The following is a 17,534-nucleotide window of genomic DNA, read 5'->3' as shown; positions in this document are numbered from 1 at the left end:
ATATCATTTACATTGACTGACAGTCACAGCTGGTCTTGCAAATGTGAGCATATTTAAAATGTGAGAGTGTGGTAGCAAGGGTAGCACTGTGTGGTTAGTGTGCTTTGAAGAGCATCAAACAGGGCCTTTAATAAACTTTTCATAATGCAAGTATATTGGAATGTGTAAGGTCTTTGGTCTACGATGGACTCCAGTTCATGGAATTTGAATACTGTAGCATGTAAGTGCAAGATATTTGCGGGATCACACATTAAAACACGTTTGTCTGTTTCACAGTATTTTATTGTATTAGGAATAAGTTATGCCTTCTTATACAGTTATCAATTAACAATTGACTGCCACTCTGACATACCTATTTCTTCCAGTCTTTCATGACAGTTATATGAGATTATGTGCAAAACAGGAAAAGAGAAAAATACCCATACACAGTCAGTGATAACATTTTATAATATTTAAGCAGTGAGCTCAAATCTAAACTGGAGAGAATCCATGAAGCACAAGCCGTGACACGATGCCATGACAGCTCGGAACAAACTGGCAAACTGTTCTGCTAAATGTGAGAATTAGAAGTACTGCTTACTGATATAATGTGATACTGTTTAGGTTTAGTTTACAGTTCCCTGAATGACCCACTTGGATGCCATAGGCACAAGTATTACATTGGCCCAGCACCAGCATGGCAGCTCTACGCAAGACTCTCATGGTTTTCTGCGTAACCTCTCCAGATTAGTATGAAGCTCGCTGTAACAAAAACTTGCATAGAGGGATGAATATGTACATTTGAGAGACAAATGAAATGCTGTACTCCATACTGAGTGTAAGAAAAACAAACAAGATACACTGATGAATATGCAGTGATAATAGTAGCTATGGTTAATATGTTAAAAAATAAGAGATTTGCTACGTGCAGCCTGTCAGCGAGCATTTTACAAGTAACTGTTTAACCGAAGCCGTTGCATCAGTGTTACATGACAATGAATTCAGTCATTAATTCGTTAAAATAACTACTACAGTAATCTCAAACCATAAAGGATGCATTAGAATATTAAACATTCAATAAAATGTACATTTTACAGCCTGGATGATAAATTAACAATTTCAAAACACACATTCAATTTGGAAATATCAATGCAAATAATGTGCTTGTACACAAGATAGCATTTCAATAAGCATATATGCACATTGTTAATGGTTCACAGATTCCCATTATCCTCTTACAAACAACGTTTTAGTTTTACGAACAAATATGTTTAGTGGGCTTTTGCTGTAACAAAGGAAGTGCTTAGTTCTCATTGCATAAATTCATTAAGTGAAATATGAGTGTCAATATTCTGAGTCCCATTTTTGACACATTGTGTAATGAACAGCAACGTATTTCCAACTAGAAAGTTGGACCAAGGAAATACACCAAAAAACCTACACAGGTAATTATATTGACCTTGCAGACTAATAATGGATATCAGTATGTAATAACATACAAGACATTAAATAAAATTGAAGCAAAGCTCATAAACTAAGCTCTTTCTCACACCATCAGAAGGTAAATCCCAACTAAACCAAATTTCACATTTGTTGCAGCACCTTTTTCTGGCAACATCTATCTACTTCGAACATGTTTCCCCACACTGATGTCAAAATAAGCTAAAGAAGCCAACTGCCAACATTACATAAAATATAAAACCACACACAAAATTAAAAAAAAATTATTTCGATGTGTAGTAACTGGAAAATCTTGCCATTTTGAAGCAAGTAGTGTGATGTGAAAATGAGATATAGAAGGTACATTGAATTGCAAAATATTTGAGGTACTGAGAACCATAAGGGCTTAAAGCACATCACTGTCAATCCCACATTGAAGTAAATATCAGAGGAACTGGTGAGACAGCTTTCCTAGAATGTTCATATATGCAATTTCGGCCTACAGCACAGATAAATACTGACCCTCCATAAGACCAATGTATATCAGAAACATGCACAAATTTTACCGTCTCACTATTGACGCTGATGTGCTTTAGGCCCTTCTGGTTCTCAGCACCTCATTTGATTCCTATCTGGTCACTAATAAATACACAGTGGATAACACTGAATGCAATGTAAAGATTTTACACTGGGCTGACATGGGCAAAAAGCTTAATATAACAGAAATTCCATTCAAAAAAAGTGAATCCTTAAGGCCCAGACTAAAGTGACAAATGAGCTTTTCTTGAAAAGAAATTTCAGAGATTCTCATTACACTACAATTTAAGTCTGTAATTAATATGACTAAAGTTGGCTTTCACAAAACATCAGGTAAATACAACTCTCTACATGTCAGTAACTTTCAATAAACATATGAGTTAGCTATTTTCATTACTGTTCAAAAATATGTCTGTACATATTTATTATGCTGTAAAGCTCTGAATTTTGATTTGAATGTCTGTACCTCTTGTGTAATATAGTTTTGATATCAACTTAAAGATGTAAACATTCTCGTGTGATTACAAACATCGAGCTGTAAGCAAGCATTAGCTACCTTTATCATATTTCCTTTCATCGTCTTTCAAAACTTACTATATTAAAGAACCATTATCACTTGTTCTTCATTAGATGTGTGATCAAAAATTAGATCCACGAGTATGACAATGGAAATTTAAAGAACTATTAGAATGCATCTGTATTAAATGTATTTATCAGCACTGAAAATGAGCCGGGAGCTCGAAATGGTATGGCATTTTTGACTGAATAAACATTACATTGTAAATTATGCAGTTGTTTACATGAACATGAATGCGTGTATCTTATGTGGCTCCTCTGCATCAGTGTTACTGCCATAAAACAAATGGTGAGAATTTGGATCGTATCACATGCTATTTATGTAAATAATATTCTGCCATACATCATAACAGTGATTATTGTGACTGATATTATATTAACACATAATTTTCTGTTGAGGGCAACCACAGCTGAATTAATCCATGTTTCTGAAATAAGCTGAAAGCAATTTATTTCAGAAACATGATATTACACTAAATGCACACAGTTATTAACAGACGGAATCAGGATGCACAGGGACGTAATAACACATCTAATAATAGTCTTCTTTGTATCCAATCATAGAAGCTTGATGGCCTAACAAAAGTTCTCACAGTGGAGCCAATGTACCCACAACACAGCCTGAGCCACATGGATCTAGGAGCAGTGTGGAAGGTGGGCAGTAATCTTTCTCGTTGCATGTGGTGCCCTGCACTCCTCTGGTGATCCTGTCTTCCATGAGAAAGCTTTGATACAAGTCCAGAAACACACTGACTGAGGAACAGCTGATGCTATTCAACTTTTGATGTTGGCTCTATGTGCATATTGTACAAAAAGTTCCTCTAGCTGTTGCATATCTCTTCTCAGCAACTTGCTTGGCTAACATCATGAAAGGACTTCCACAGCTTAGGTGCTGGTCTGAAACTCCCATTGTGCACGGCTGCTGCTGCTTCTTCTAAGCTGTCTGCTTTCTAAAGAAGAAAAGTAACAACACATAAGTTATACACTTCATTTAGCCAAAACATCATTGGGCTATCCCGGTGGAGTGAGCAGCTATTGTGTGGATATGTGGCAGAAAATCAAAGCACTTATGAACTACTATTCAGTGTCTCAATCCTTGCTCTTCTAATGCTGATGTACATCTCGGGATAGTTGAGGCAGATATGTTACTGGAGGAAGTTACTGCATGCAATGTAGAACTTCTGTTGTAGCATCCAGTGCAGCACAGTTTAACACATGATGATTTGTCTGAAGTAGATGATGTTCCATCTCAATTTGAAGAGCTGCAGGTGAAGATACTTCAGGATGTGGTCAAGTAGGCTAGCCATTGTGTCATTTTCCTGCTAGGAATGGCCAGAATAATCTTCTATAATTACAATCACTGTTCTTTCAGTACAAATGATAACTGGTTCAGATGTCCACAAGATCTGGCATGGCCAGCCAAACTTGGAACATGGTACCATCCAGGAAACTGTGCACTGAACTGGTACTCTTTTGGGAGAACATACAATGGTTCTTTGCATACTTTCAGCAATGCGCCGCAATAGCATTCTCTCTCTTCTTGCTTCACACCCATCGCGGAAGAAATTACCTCTGCGATGCCCAGCAGGAATAACCACCCTGGGAATTGTGAAATATTATGCCTGCTTTGCCTCAGTTCCAGCTGTTCTCTGCTGACCAGCTGCTTTGGTGGTGTGCTTCTATGCAGCTTTGTCCCCTTGGATCACAAATGTCCAGTATCCTCACGACATCTTTTGACGATGATTGCTTGTGACAGCTCCGGGACTAGCATCAGCATCCCTACTTGATGTGACTTACATCCTGATGTTGAGGATGGTTCCTTATGGGAAATGCTCCGAAGACTTATTTCATCCAGCGCACTACACTTTTGATGCAGAGGACTGCCTCCAACAGTAAGTACTGTTCCTTCCAAGAACAGAGTTATTGTGAGAGAGTACATGTTAAGACCACTGCTATCTGTGCTCATAAAATGTCAATAGCTTAAGTAAAACAGGCAGCTAGGATGGAATCTTCAGGATCACGGACACTACTCACAATTGCTGCTTCGACAACCGGCTGACGGTAATGGACATAAATGTAGTAGTACTCAACTTCCTTGTCCACTGTGCATTCCTCATTCTACAAACATGCAGGCATTGTCAATAATGCCTTCAGTGCAAAAAATAATAACAGTATATATACAGGAAAATAATCACAATGTACCACAAATGTACAACCGTAGTTCCCTCAAGTGTTTTCCAATAGTATGTCTGCAGAACTGTACAACACATCGGATCAGGGAAAATGATTTTAAATATAAGTATTTACATGACATTCAGCAGTGAAAAGAAGAAAAAGCATGGACACAGTCTTAAATGAAAAATGCTGGAAAAAGCAACTGCTCCACGATTCATGAGAATTAATGTGGATAATGACTTTACACAGAAACATTATCAATGTCCAACATAAATTAAATGCAGTTATGTTCACAATGAAACAACTATTACAATATTCACATAAATGACATCAAAACATTGTTTCCATTGACTCCTTGAACCATACAGTCAGGAAACTAAATCTTCGTAGTTGTGAAAAAAAGAGCAACACTTGTCTTTTTCTTACGATTAGCCTGGTTATTCACAAGCCTTGTTATCTAGACATTTGTATCCTTAAACATATGTAAAACAGTAACATCAGCAATAAAACAAATGTGAAACAAATCCAAATGTACACTATCATGGTAACACCATAAATTTGGATGGAGTGGTCTTCCCATATAGCTGGGTGGAAAAAAAAAAAAAAGCAATGAAGAGCTAATTCGCAATTTGGCATGAAATTAACATTTACAAGATTGTCAAAAACTTGTTTCTCATGAAATGGCCACTGTTGCATTATGAATTATTATACTAATTCCTCATTAAATTTGGCTATCAATGTAGCTCCTTAACATTTGTAAGCTCACTCATACTGTAGTGATACTATGTAATTAAAAGAGGTATGCGGAGCCAATACAGTCACCCAATGCTGTGTTATTTTACACTGGAAGTACATTATTTGGCCATGTTGTAAATCAATATTTGCTGAATGTATCAGATCCAAAAAATTACACACAAGCAGGTCACTGCAAGATGCATGTGTGCACAAGCGATATCTAACGACATGGATCAGCACAAAGGAAGTTAATTTCAAACAGTAACACTACAGTTATTTAATGAATGCAATTTTTTAATGTACACACACTCTGCAGAAATTTCTTGCATGTTATGCACCACTTTCACAGTCCAATACAATATATTTATACAAGCAACCTAGATGGAGATTACAATTTAACCTAAAATACAAAGTACTTAGGTTAACATAATTTTGTTCACCTCAACTGTAGTTATTGTCCAATACAATACAATTATAGAAGCAATCTAGATGGCGGCTACAATTTAAACAAAAAGAAAAAGTACCTAGTTTAACAATTTAAACAAAAAGAAAAAGTACCTAGTTTAACAATTTTGTTCACCTGAGCTGCTGTTACTTCAAATACGGAAGTTACATTATCTGGTCATAATACAAAATATGTAATGTATTCTCCACAACAAAATTTAAATTTTTCAATCTTTGCATAACAAAGTTAATTCTATATAAATTGTGTTAAATGCAAATATAATACTCCGCCAAACATTTTGCAGAGTTGAGAGATTTTAGAACCCATTTGCCTCTCTCAATTCAAATTAGGACACATGTTCTGTAGGAGAATATACTGTCATCGAGACTGCTGAAAAATGCTCCGGATAACAAAATTCAGTAGTGCAACTCTCTCTCTCTCTCTCTCTCTCTCTCTCTCTCTCTCTCTCTCTCTCTCTGACACACATTTCCAGCTGCATTTACACCACCTCATGAAACAATTTCTGTGTCAACCAAATTTTGATTATTACTTACCTACCTGCAAGAACTAGTTCTGTAGTAAAAACAATAGCAATGAAGATGTGAGATATCTGTTCCATTTGAAGAGAGATAAATCAAATGAAACTGAATCAGCAAGAGATGTCAAGAATTATACATTTATGTACGTAGGAACATTTTAAATAATTTGCTGAAGAAAGGAACTAGAGTTACTTCTTTTCCCAAAATAAGAGGAATGCTCCTCCTCCTGAGCGCCCCCCCCCCCCCCACACACACAAAGGGGAGAGAGGGGGGGTGGGGGAGAGGGGGGAGGGGGGGGGGGAGAGAGAGAAAGAGAGAGAGAGAGAGAGAGAGAGAGAGAGAGAGAGAGAGAGAGAGAGCACAAATTGTGGTTTCATTAATTACTTCAAAGGATTCTAAGGAATACTAATGAAAGTTATTTAGAAATGTAAAGCTAAATGGCCAATTCACATAAGAGATACCATTTAATTAAAAATGAAACTATTTGAAAATAAAGAACTCACCAGTCCCTGTAATTTATTTTGCAGAAGTAGCGCAGTAAGAAATTAATACATAAGAAAACAAATAGCCAGACTGTAACGAAGTATGAACAGAGACAAAAATTCATACAAAGATTTTACATAAGCATATGGCTTTATTTTAGGAACTACTTAAAAGTATGACGTAATTATAATCTTAAAAAACAGTACAGATTAAACTGGCAGCACGATAGTACTTAAACTCATGTTTGAAGTAGAGCAGTAAATGATGGCGCTGACTGCACTGGAGGTTAAATAAATTAGTAAGTGTGTCTTTTGACTGTTTTCAAAAACTTAGTTTTAACAGTCACTTCTCCTACAGGCATTGCCTACTCTTGCTAACCTTTATTTAAATGACATGGTAGAAGACCAGATTACCCAACTGACTTTGTTTAAGTCCAGCTGATAATTATATTTTTGTATATAAACAATATTTATCACTATGTTTTCATCTCAATACATTGTTGTTACTTTAATGTAACCACAGCTCAATCATCTCTTTGTCAGCTTGTTCCTCCTTTAGCTCTGATGTACCCATAAGCATGGTGTCACTGCATGTGACCACTCCATGACTATAGTTAATGGTACAGTGATGTTCAGCCACAACTGGAGACTCACCCAAAAATTTGGACCTCTAAAGGTTGTTAACTTGCTGTCGTGTCACTGTTTTGACCAGCAATGTGCCATTACACAACTGTTTAACAGATCTGAGGGTCCCAGCAAAACCATCCCGGTCTTTTTGGACATAGAAGGGCGATACCTTCTCAAATGTAACACCTTGTCTCCTTTTCACAAGAAACACATTTTGACATGCTGGGCAGACCCTGTTACAATAAAATGCCTGACCTTTAGAGGAAGATTGCTCAGCAGAGCTATCCTGCTCACTATGAAGGATGGGTGTTAGTACTACCCAACGGACCACCCAGACTGTAGGGAGCAAGTATGTGAGAAGCAGTGGATGCCACAGAGATCCCACGAGCAGCTAAGGAAACAAACAGTCCGCCCAGACAGAACATCACTGGCCAGACACGCCTTACACAACTGAGGGACTGTAGGTTCTCCAGAGGTTGCCTGCTAACAAATGCTTAACCTCAACAGCCATGCATCTCATCGGCATGCAGCACACTTTAAGATTGAGGGGTTTTCGACAGGGGTGATCACTAAAGCCTGCCCTGAGGTTATGGTGACAAAGTACTGGAGGCTCTTGCCAGTCCCCACCTCTGTAATCCTGTGGTCACTGAGCCCCTGAGGGCAAGTTTAACACACGGTGAGGAAACAATAAACAGAGTGGAAACTTCAGAATTTTTGAAGTGTCCACATTTATGAGAACTTAAAACTGGAAAAAGCCCTTTTTGTAATCTTAAAACATCTTAGATCTAAGAACCTTCAACATCGCAGCATGTCAGCAATCGTTGGTTAATATATTAAAAAAAACTAAAATCGCGCCTCGATTGCGAAAAAAGCACCTAGTGTTAAGTGTTAACCCAGGTTTAGGCGTAGATAACTACACCTTCTTCAGAACAACAATAAAACCCACAAGTGCCTAAAAAGACCTTTGTCAATGATTAAAAGAACATTATAGCTATACATTTATAAACTTTTTCATTTTCGTTTATAAATGTATAGCTATGGTGTTCTTTTAATCATTGACAAAGGTCTTTTTAGGCACTTGTGGGTTTTATTGTTGTTCTGAAGAAGGTGTAGTTATCTACACTGAAACCTGGGTTAACACTTAACACTAGGTGCTTTTTTTGCAATTGAGGTGAGTTTTGAGTTTTTTTAATACATCTTAGAGCATTCAAATTTGTAACAAAAAATCAAAGAATTAAATGTATTAATTACTCCTATGTAATTTTCTGTGCAATGAAATTGTTTATTAATAATGGTAGAAAATTTGTAAACTGTACACAACTTATGTAATTACAAGTAAATAGTGGCCAAACCACAGCCAAAGTCTTGTAATTACTATTTGAATTTGTGCAGTACATTTAAATTAAATTTGATATTCCCCTTGTTTTCCTTCGCTGTGCAGGAATGAAGCAAGCAACTTTTGACAGATATTACAATAGTAGTTAAAGATATTTTTTTTCTTACTTTCAAACAGTTAATTATGGTCAGCTCTTTTGTTACACCTAGAAATCCCTTAATGGAAACAAGCGTACAAAATATCAAAACATACATCAGGACTCTGGCAATGCATCCCTTGGTTGTATAGTTGTATATTAAGTGATGAAATACACAAATCCATGAGTGATTTCAGACACACAAGTTTTCGAGATGAAATATTCACATTATCTATGCCACAGCATATTATGGGGACCAAGGGGCCCCTATTGATGCAAAACATTGATCTTGCCAAAAGCTGTGAAACTTAGATATATGCTAATCAGATCTTCGAGCTTTAAGTTCTTTGAAACTACGTGACATTAGTGTAATCTTTACTCAATGTCTCTGACACTCACAGCTTTTGCACAGTGCCACATCAGCACTCAAAATATAATTATGATAGGTGAGTGAGGAAAGGGGGGCGAGTATTTCTCTCTGTAAATCAATAATTTTACTTTTGAAGTACATATTGTCAGTCTTAAATTAGGTTTATCACATTTTGCTAAATTTTGTCTCTTTTTGACACCCAAAAACTGTTGGCAGCCCTGTATACAGACAAACTGAATAACTAGTAGACTCTGATTTGGGGGTAGACCAGTTGGGCATCAAGAGGGATGTACTGACATATGAGGTAATACGGACTCTAAAACTTGTTTTAGAACATAGGTTGAAGACGCCTACATCTACATCTACATGCATACTCCACAATCCACCATACGGTGCATGGCGGAGGGTACCTCATACCACAATTAGCATCTTCTCTCCCTGTCCCACTCCCAAACAGAACGAGGGAAAAAATGACTGCCTATATGCCTCTGTACGAGCCATAATCTCTGTTATCTTATCTTTGTGGTCTTTCCGCGAAATTTAAGTTGGCAGCAGTACTATGAATGGTGAGTCTTTCCAATACATATATGATGCAAACACCCTCCCTTCGAAAACATGTGATGCTGACCTACGAGATTCAAAAACATATTGCAAATATATATCAGCTGATACTGCTTGCAAAAATTTTCACTAAAATAGCATGTACAGTAGATCAAGTAGGTGATGTGTTTACTTTTTAATGTTTTAATTCTTGCTTTGACAAAATCTGCTAGTACTTCGTGTGGTTGTGGAGCAACCAACTCAAATCCACTGTCACAGTACCCAAAAACCCTTTTAAATACAACTCTAAAAACAATATCCATACTTCTGAAGCACTATTTCAACTTACAGAACGCCTTAACATGTGACATCTGCACAACACTGCTGGCATACGAAACAACCTGCCCTCCTCGCAGCACGGTGCCTCTGTAATTGACTCATCATACATGTGCCTCCGTGCTTTCACCAATTCTTCTTCAGCGACGGCGGTAGCCACACGCAGCTGCTTTCTGCGCAGTAGATTTTGAGCCACACTGCTGGTGGAGCTCTCGGAGCCTTCTGGATCATCTTCAGCCTCATACTCTGGATCACCATCTGCCTCAGACCACTGATCAACTCTGTGAACTTACGCATTATAAGAAAGCAAGACCATCTCCAAAGAAAAGATTAAAGGAGCAAGCTACTGGTGAAGCACTTGTTAGCAATAGCCAAGTTGGATTTACAGCTTCAAGTGACAGTCTCTTCTGTCACAGGACAAATCCGAGCTCAACGTAACTTCACTTCCGAACAGCATCGACTCGGGGGCTTCCTCTCAATATCTGATTATGACACAGCTTCTGGAACATGATGAAAGCTTCTGCATGCGTTGTTCTGTAACATTCAGACAGAATAAATCACTGAGGCAGTGTATACCCATTTTCATTCACTAGGCCTAGACACCTGGAATTGCTACAGTGCCACTTGCGACTGTCAGTGGCCCTGTCACATACAGGCAATGCAGCAGACAAGGCTGATGTAGAAGCTGCAGAGGGGCTGGGTCTGGCCTCAGACTGGGGTAGGCTGGAGCAAGGAGACATCTCATTAGGCAATATGAGAGCACTGTTATGTTTGAGCTAACACCAGTCGGCCAAAACGGAGGGTGCTGATATGCTGAGGAGACAAAACTCATAGGATGCACATATACAGATGGAAGTAGTAATCACATACACAAGGTATAAAAGAGCAGTGCATTTGTACTCAGGAGATTCATCTGAAAGGGTTTCCAATGTGATTACGGCTGCTCGACAGGAATTAACAGGAGTTTGAACAAGGAATGGTACTTAGAGCTAGGTGCATAGGACATTCAATTTTGAAAATCGTTAGATAATTCGGTATTCTGAGAATACCAAATTTCAGGCATTACTTTTGACCACAGACGACGCACTGGCCGACAGATTTCACTTAATGACTGAGAGCAGCGGCATGGGTATTACTTTTGACCACAGACGACGCACTGGCCGACAGATTTCACTTAATGACTGAGAGCAGCGGCATGGGTAGAGCTGTCACTGCTAACAGCCAAGCGACACTGCACGAAATAACTGCAAAAATTAATGTGGGACATACAACAAACATATCTATTAGGACAGTGTGGCAAAATTTGGTGTTCATGGGTTATGGCAGGAGATGACTGATGCTAGTGCATTTGCTAATAGAATGACATCGCCAGCAGCACCTCTCCTGGGCTCGTGGCCATATCAGTTGGACCCCAGATGAACAGAAAACTGTGACCTGGTAAGATGAGTCTCAATTTCAGTTGTAAGAGCTGATAGTAGGGTTCGAGTGTGGCGCAGACCCTGTGAAGACGGGGACCCAGGTGGTCAACAGGGCACTGTGCAAGCTGGTGGTGGTCCATCTTGGTGGGGGCTATTTTTACACGGAATGGACTGGGTCCTCTTGTCCAACTAAACTGATCATTGACTGGAAATGGTTATGTTCAACTACTTGTTCCCAAACAATTATGGAATTTTCACAGATGACAATGTGCCTTGTCACTGGGCCACAAATGTTCACAATTGGTTCGAAGAACATTCTGTGCAATTTGAGCAAATGAATTAACCATCCAGATTGTCCGACATGAATCCCATCGAACAGTGATGGGACATAATTGAGAGGTAAGTTGTGAACAAAATCCTGCACTGGCAACACTTTTGCAATTATGGATGGTTATACTTGCTTTTCTCTTTTTTTTCTTTTTCATATCCACAGCTGTCAATTTTTTGACCCAATACTGAGCTAAGTCAAAAGCTTCAGGCTCGCTCAGTCAGAAGTCACCTACAAAGCAACATGCAGGGCAATTCTGGCATGTTAGAAGATTTTCCACGTTTTTTATTTTGCCAAACTTGCACTTATTGTCAGCAGGTTCTAATACCCTCCATTGTATCAGACTGGTTTTGACAGGGGCTACACAAGTTCTGATACGGTTTAGCATTTTCCATGACCTGTAGTTTAATTCAGCAGCACTTGGTGGATGTTCTGAAATAGGGTAGCTTACAGGGTGTTCATCCAAAGTGTAACTGAGGAACTGGTATCTCAATTTTATTCTTTTTAATCCATAAAGGCTTCCTTATAGTGGATGGCACTCATCAAATGTCTTCTTGAACTGTTTGTTATGTTCATTCACTACCCTACGAGACTGAAACTTGTTGCTTGGAGTGGGCTTCACGCATCCTACGACTAGTCTTCAGGTTTCATTATAGCTTATGTCAATCTTCTTTGCATGCGCCGATCTAGAACAGACAGGGCAAGCATATTCAGCTGCGGAAAAGCGAAGTGCTAAAGTGGTGGTTCTAACCGTTTGAGAAGACAGCTGCCTGAGCATTTAAACAATTTCAGAACTTGCCCACATCAATAAGGAAACCGTTAAACAGATTCTGCACGATGGTCTGGGCATGGCAAAGGTTTGTGCAAAACTGTGCCAAGAATCCTCACAAACAAGCAAAAGTAATGTCGATTGGACTGCTGTACCGACACTCTTGAAAAAACTGCAAAAGACCTTGATTACCTCGAAAAATAATTCTGTGTGGTGTAACATGGATATTCCAATATGATCCAGAGATATGAATTGTATGTGAATTAAACTGGTGTTTCCCAACAGTGATGTACACTGTTTCCCTTATTCCTTGGCTAACTTATGTGGTCCAAACAGTCCACATACAACTCCGCATTTTAGAGACACTAGCATGCAAAAGAAGCCTTTCTGAACATACAATCGATGGATTGGAAGAGTTCTCAAGCCCCTAGGAAAAAGGAAGTGTGCATGAGCAAATCAAAATTCAAAGCAATGACTATTGATTTTTTGAAAATTAAATTTCAGTGTACGACTTCTGAAATAATTACACTTGCAAACATTAGGACACTGTGATGTCGGCAACTGAAGGCAAGGAATAAACATTTTGGCATCTGACAGGCCACATCATCTGTTACCTGTCCTCCAGAATATACACCCCTTCCAAAGCACCCACACCCTCCACCATACCTCCCTTGGGACCTGCTACATCTTCCACTTGAACACCTACATCATCTGTTACCCCACCACTGTCCTCCAGAATATACACCCCTTCCAAAGCTCCCACACCCTCCACCATACCTTCCTTGGGACCTGCTCCATCTTCCACTTGAACACCTATGCCACCTACTCCCACAACCAGGCTCACATTTACCCACCTTGACACCCTCTCCTCCCACTACGTAGTGAGGTTAGCATCCACACCACAGCTACACTCCGACTAACAACAACATGTATTTCAAAGGGTGCAACTGACGTCAGAAACATCAAACTATCCGTTTCCTTCAGAATGAACAAAGTGATGTTTCCAAAGCTAGCAGCTGCGTCCAATAATCCAGCCACTTGCCAGCAAAGAAAGGATGTTTGATTTTTTCCTCCCCCAACACATGTGATATTTTGCTCAAACAGCTGCACCAGGCCTTCTTGAAGGAAAACGAAGGCAAGTTATAAAGTTGCTTGTATGGCACTCTGACTTCCTATTGGTCCTCTGCAAAATAGAGGGTGGATTCGAAAGCTATATAAAGCCCAACCCCCAGCACAATTATCACGAGTCTTTGACAGTGTCTAGGTGTGTCAGTGTGATTCCTGCAACATGAAACGGTCAGCCAGCAGTAATGCTAGTGATAGTGTTGGTGGGAAACCAAACTTGGGACAATTGCCATGTAAGTGTTTATAAAAACAATTTTGAGTTCAAATTATGACAGCTATAAAATTTCGTAGCACAGTAATCAAATTTTTTGAGAGTGTGATACATTTTTGCAACAATGGATAGTGATAGTTCCTTTTTCTTACTATTACAGCATTCATTAGCAAAATGTTGATACAACTAGATTGCCAGCTGGAATCTGAAAGTCTCCATCAAGTGGAAGAGCTTGTGCTACCATCATGTAAGTACATCTCCAAATTCTGTGTGATAGTTAACATGTTCAGAAAACAGCTCTTGATGTATTCAGATCGTAGCAAGTGTTTATAAAACATTTGATTCCATTGTTGCAGCGTTAGACCAGCATCTGATCGCTACTGAGCTGCTGCTGGAGTCTGAAATGCAGCAACAACATATGTACAGTTGTAATACACTACTGGCCATTAAAATTGTTACACCACGAATATGACATGCTACAGACACGAAATTTAACCGACAGGAAGAAGGTGGTGTGATATGCAAATGATTAGCTTTTCAGAGCATTCACACAAGGTTGGCACTGGTGGCGACAACTACAACATGCTGACATGAGGAAAGTTTCCAACCGATTTCTCATACAAAAACAGCAGTTGACTGGCGTTACCTGGTGAAACATTGTTGTGATGCCTCGTGTAAGGAGGAGAAATGCATACCAACACGTTCCCGACTTTGATAAAGGTCGGATTGTAGCCTATCGCGATTTCGGTTTATCGTATCGCGACATTGCTGCTCGCGTTGGTCGAGATCCAATGACTGTTAGCAGAATATGGAATTGGTGGGTTCAGAAGGGTATCACGGAATGCCGTGCTGGATCCCAACGGCCTCGTATAACTAGCACTGGAGATGGCAGGCGTCTTATCCGCATGGCTGTAACGGATCGTGCAGACACGTCTCAATCCCTGAGTCAACACATGGGGGCGTTTGCAAGACAACAACCATCTGCACGAACAGTTCGACGACGTTTGCAGCAGCGTGGACTATCAGCTCTGAGACCGTGGCTGCAGTTACCCTTGACACTGCACCACAGACAGAGTGCCTGCAATGGTGTACTCAATGACAAACCTGTGTGCATGAATGGCAAAAAGTCATTTTTTCGGATGAATCCAGGTTCTGTTTACAGCATCACGATGGTCGCATCCGTGTTTGCGACATTTTGGTGAATGCACATTGGAAGCATGTATTCACCATCGCCGTACTGGTGTATCACTCGGCGTGATGATATGGGGTGCCATTGGTTACACGTCTTGGTCACCTCTTGTTCGCATTGACGGCACTTTGAACAGTGGACGTTACATTTCAGATGTGTTACGGCCCGTGGCTCTACCCTTCATTCAATCCCTGCGAAACCCTAAATTTCAGCAGGATAATGCACGACCGCATGTTGCAGTTCCTGTATGGGCCTTTCTGGATACAGAAAATGTTCGACTGCTGCCCTGGCCAGCACATTCTCCAGATCTCTCACCAATTGAAAACGTCTGGTCAATGGTGGCCGAGCAACTGGCTCGTCACAATACGCCAGTCACTACTCTTGATGAACTGTGGTATCGTGTTCAAGCTGAATGGGCAGCTGTACCTGTACACGCCATCCAAGCTCTGTTTGACTCGATGCCTACGCGTATAAGGCTATTACGGCCAGAGGTGGTTGTTCTGGGTACTGTTTTCTCAGGATCTATGCACCCAAAATGCGTGAAAATGTAATCACATGTCAGTTCTAGTATAATATATTTGTCCAATGAATACCCATTTATCATCTGCATTTCTTCTTGGTGTAGCAACTTTAACGGCCAGTAGTGAATATTGCCGTTCAACTTTTTTTTGTATACAGTTGTGAGGTATATATTATTCATTGTTGTAGATGTAGCTGCGGATCAAGAGGAAAATGAGATTCCAGTAGGAGTATTCATCGAGAATTATGACAAGGAGTCATCACTTCCATCTGCTATGAACCTTTCACTTATTTATTTAATTTTATCATGCTTATGTGTAATGAATATCTCACTGTAGTCAAATTTTTTGTCGTTCTTTCTAATAATCAATATCTTGTTGCAGATGACTTCTGTGAGATGGATTAATAGCTCCACAACAACAATTATTCTGGTGAGGGTGAAATTCTTGTGTGGGAGCGTGAGATGGTGGCAGTTGACGGGCGGTGCGATCTCTCCTTTCTGGAACATGAGATGTTTTACTGGATAGGAGAACTACCAGAAAGATCAACTTAACTGCTCAATCCGGGGACCCAGTGTGTAAAAAGTGATTACAGTACAATGTGACAGTCGTCATTACAGCATATAATTACTATTCAGGAATGGTGAGGTTCTCAATTGTCGTTGCTTATTTACAGCAGAAATTTTTAAAAATCTTTAGCATTGTGCTCAATTTCCTTTCTGTTTTTTGTGCACTAGAGATGTACCATCACTGCTGCAACAACAACTTGCTGTGGCGCGTACACCTAGAGTGGTGGTTGTGAGGGCAGGTAACAAACTCATACCCGAGTGGCGTGCACCACCGTGCCAAGCGCCACTCGTCGCTGCGCCTGCTCCTGAACCACCGCACACCCTCTGGCATCCGTGGGTGGTTCAATCAGAGCAACGATCTCCCACCCCCCCGCCAGACGGGGGTGGTGTACACTCCAATATGCGGCAGCATCAAAGAGCTCCCTCGCCACAGGCCGATGCTCCCCACCTCCTCCTATTCACGCTCCAGCTGCTCGCCGGCAATGAAGGGTACGCATGCCCCGGTGCATTCCCATCTCCCCTGAAGGCCATCATCTGCCGGGTGTATGCTGTCATCTTCTAGATGTAGTATTAATGATAATGAACCTGTGGCTAGCGGTAGTGCTCTATTCCATCCTTGTAGTGAAGGACATCAGATTAGTGGTGTCATGAGCCCTCTAGAATACTCGGCGGTTGCTATGGCCTTTGATGGGCGTATCTCATTTACTAGAATTGAGAATCCAGCTAAGGGGTATCGTGACCCAGTCAGGTTTCTCGAAGCATGCCTCCCGGTGCTGGGGGCAGAGCTCCTCAAAGCCATAGATGATCCGAGATATAATGCCATTAAATGTAATGCAGTGCTCTGCTACGAGTTGACTCACCCATCCAAACAGCAGGTTGCTGACGAGGAGAAAACTTTACACTACATCTGGGGTGATAATGGCGTTATGTATCCAAGTACATCAATCGCCGAGTATTGTGAATCCACCCTGGGTGCTACTCTGGCCCAGTTTTCTGAGATGGAAGTAAGAGTGTCAGCTAAAACTCAGTCAAATACCACACCTCGACATCCGTATCCATGTCTATGATCCATTAAATGGAGAGTACAGTTATATCCAACTCCCTGGGGATGTTAAGAACAAGCAAGCCTGTATTAACATTCAAAATAAAAAGGA

The 17,534-nt window shown here is 40.2% G+C and overlaps 1 long non-coding RNA gene across 1 annotated transcript; it reads right to left on the bottom strand.

The window, feature by feature from the left end:
- Positions 1–260: 260 nt before the first annotated feature.
- On the bottom strand, positions 261–6,608 carry LOC126428125 (uncharacterized). Its single transcript, XR_007576780.1, has 2 exons — positions 6,001–6,608; positions 261–5,966 (listed from the first exon to the last, which is right to left on the bottom strand). It is a non-coding gene; the product is annotated as an uncharacterized LOC126428125 (long non-coding RNA).
- Between the last annotated feature and the right edge of the window lie 10,926 nt (positions 6,609–17,534).

Source organism: Schistocerca serialis, chromosome 12 (genome assembly GCF_023864345.2).
Source record: "Schistocerca serialis cubense isolate TAMUIC-IGC-003099 chromosome 12, iqSchSeri2.2, whole genome shotgun sequence".
Classification (NCBI taxonomy): Eukaryota; Metazoa; Arthropoda; class Insecta; order Orthoptera; family Acrididae; genus Schistocerca; species Schistocerca serialis.
The sequence above is the reverse complement of the archived record's forward strand: the minus strand, read 5'-3'. Positions and strand labels throughout refer to the sequence as shown.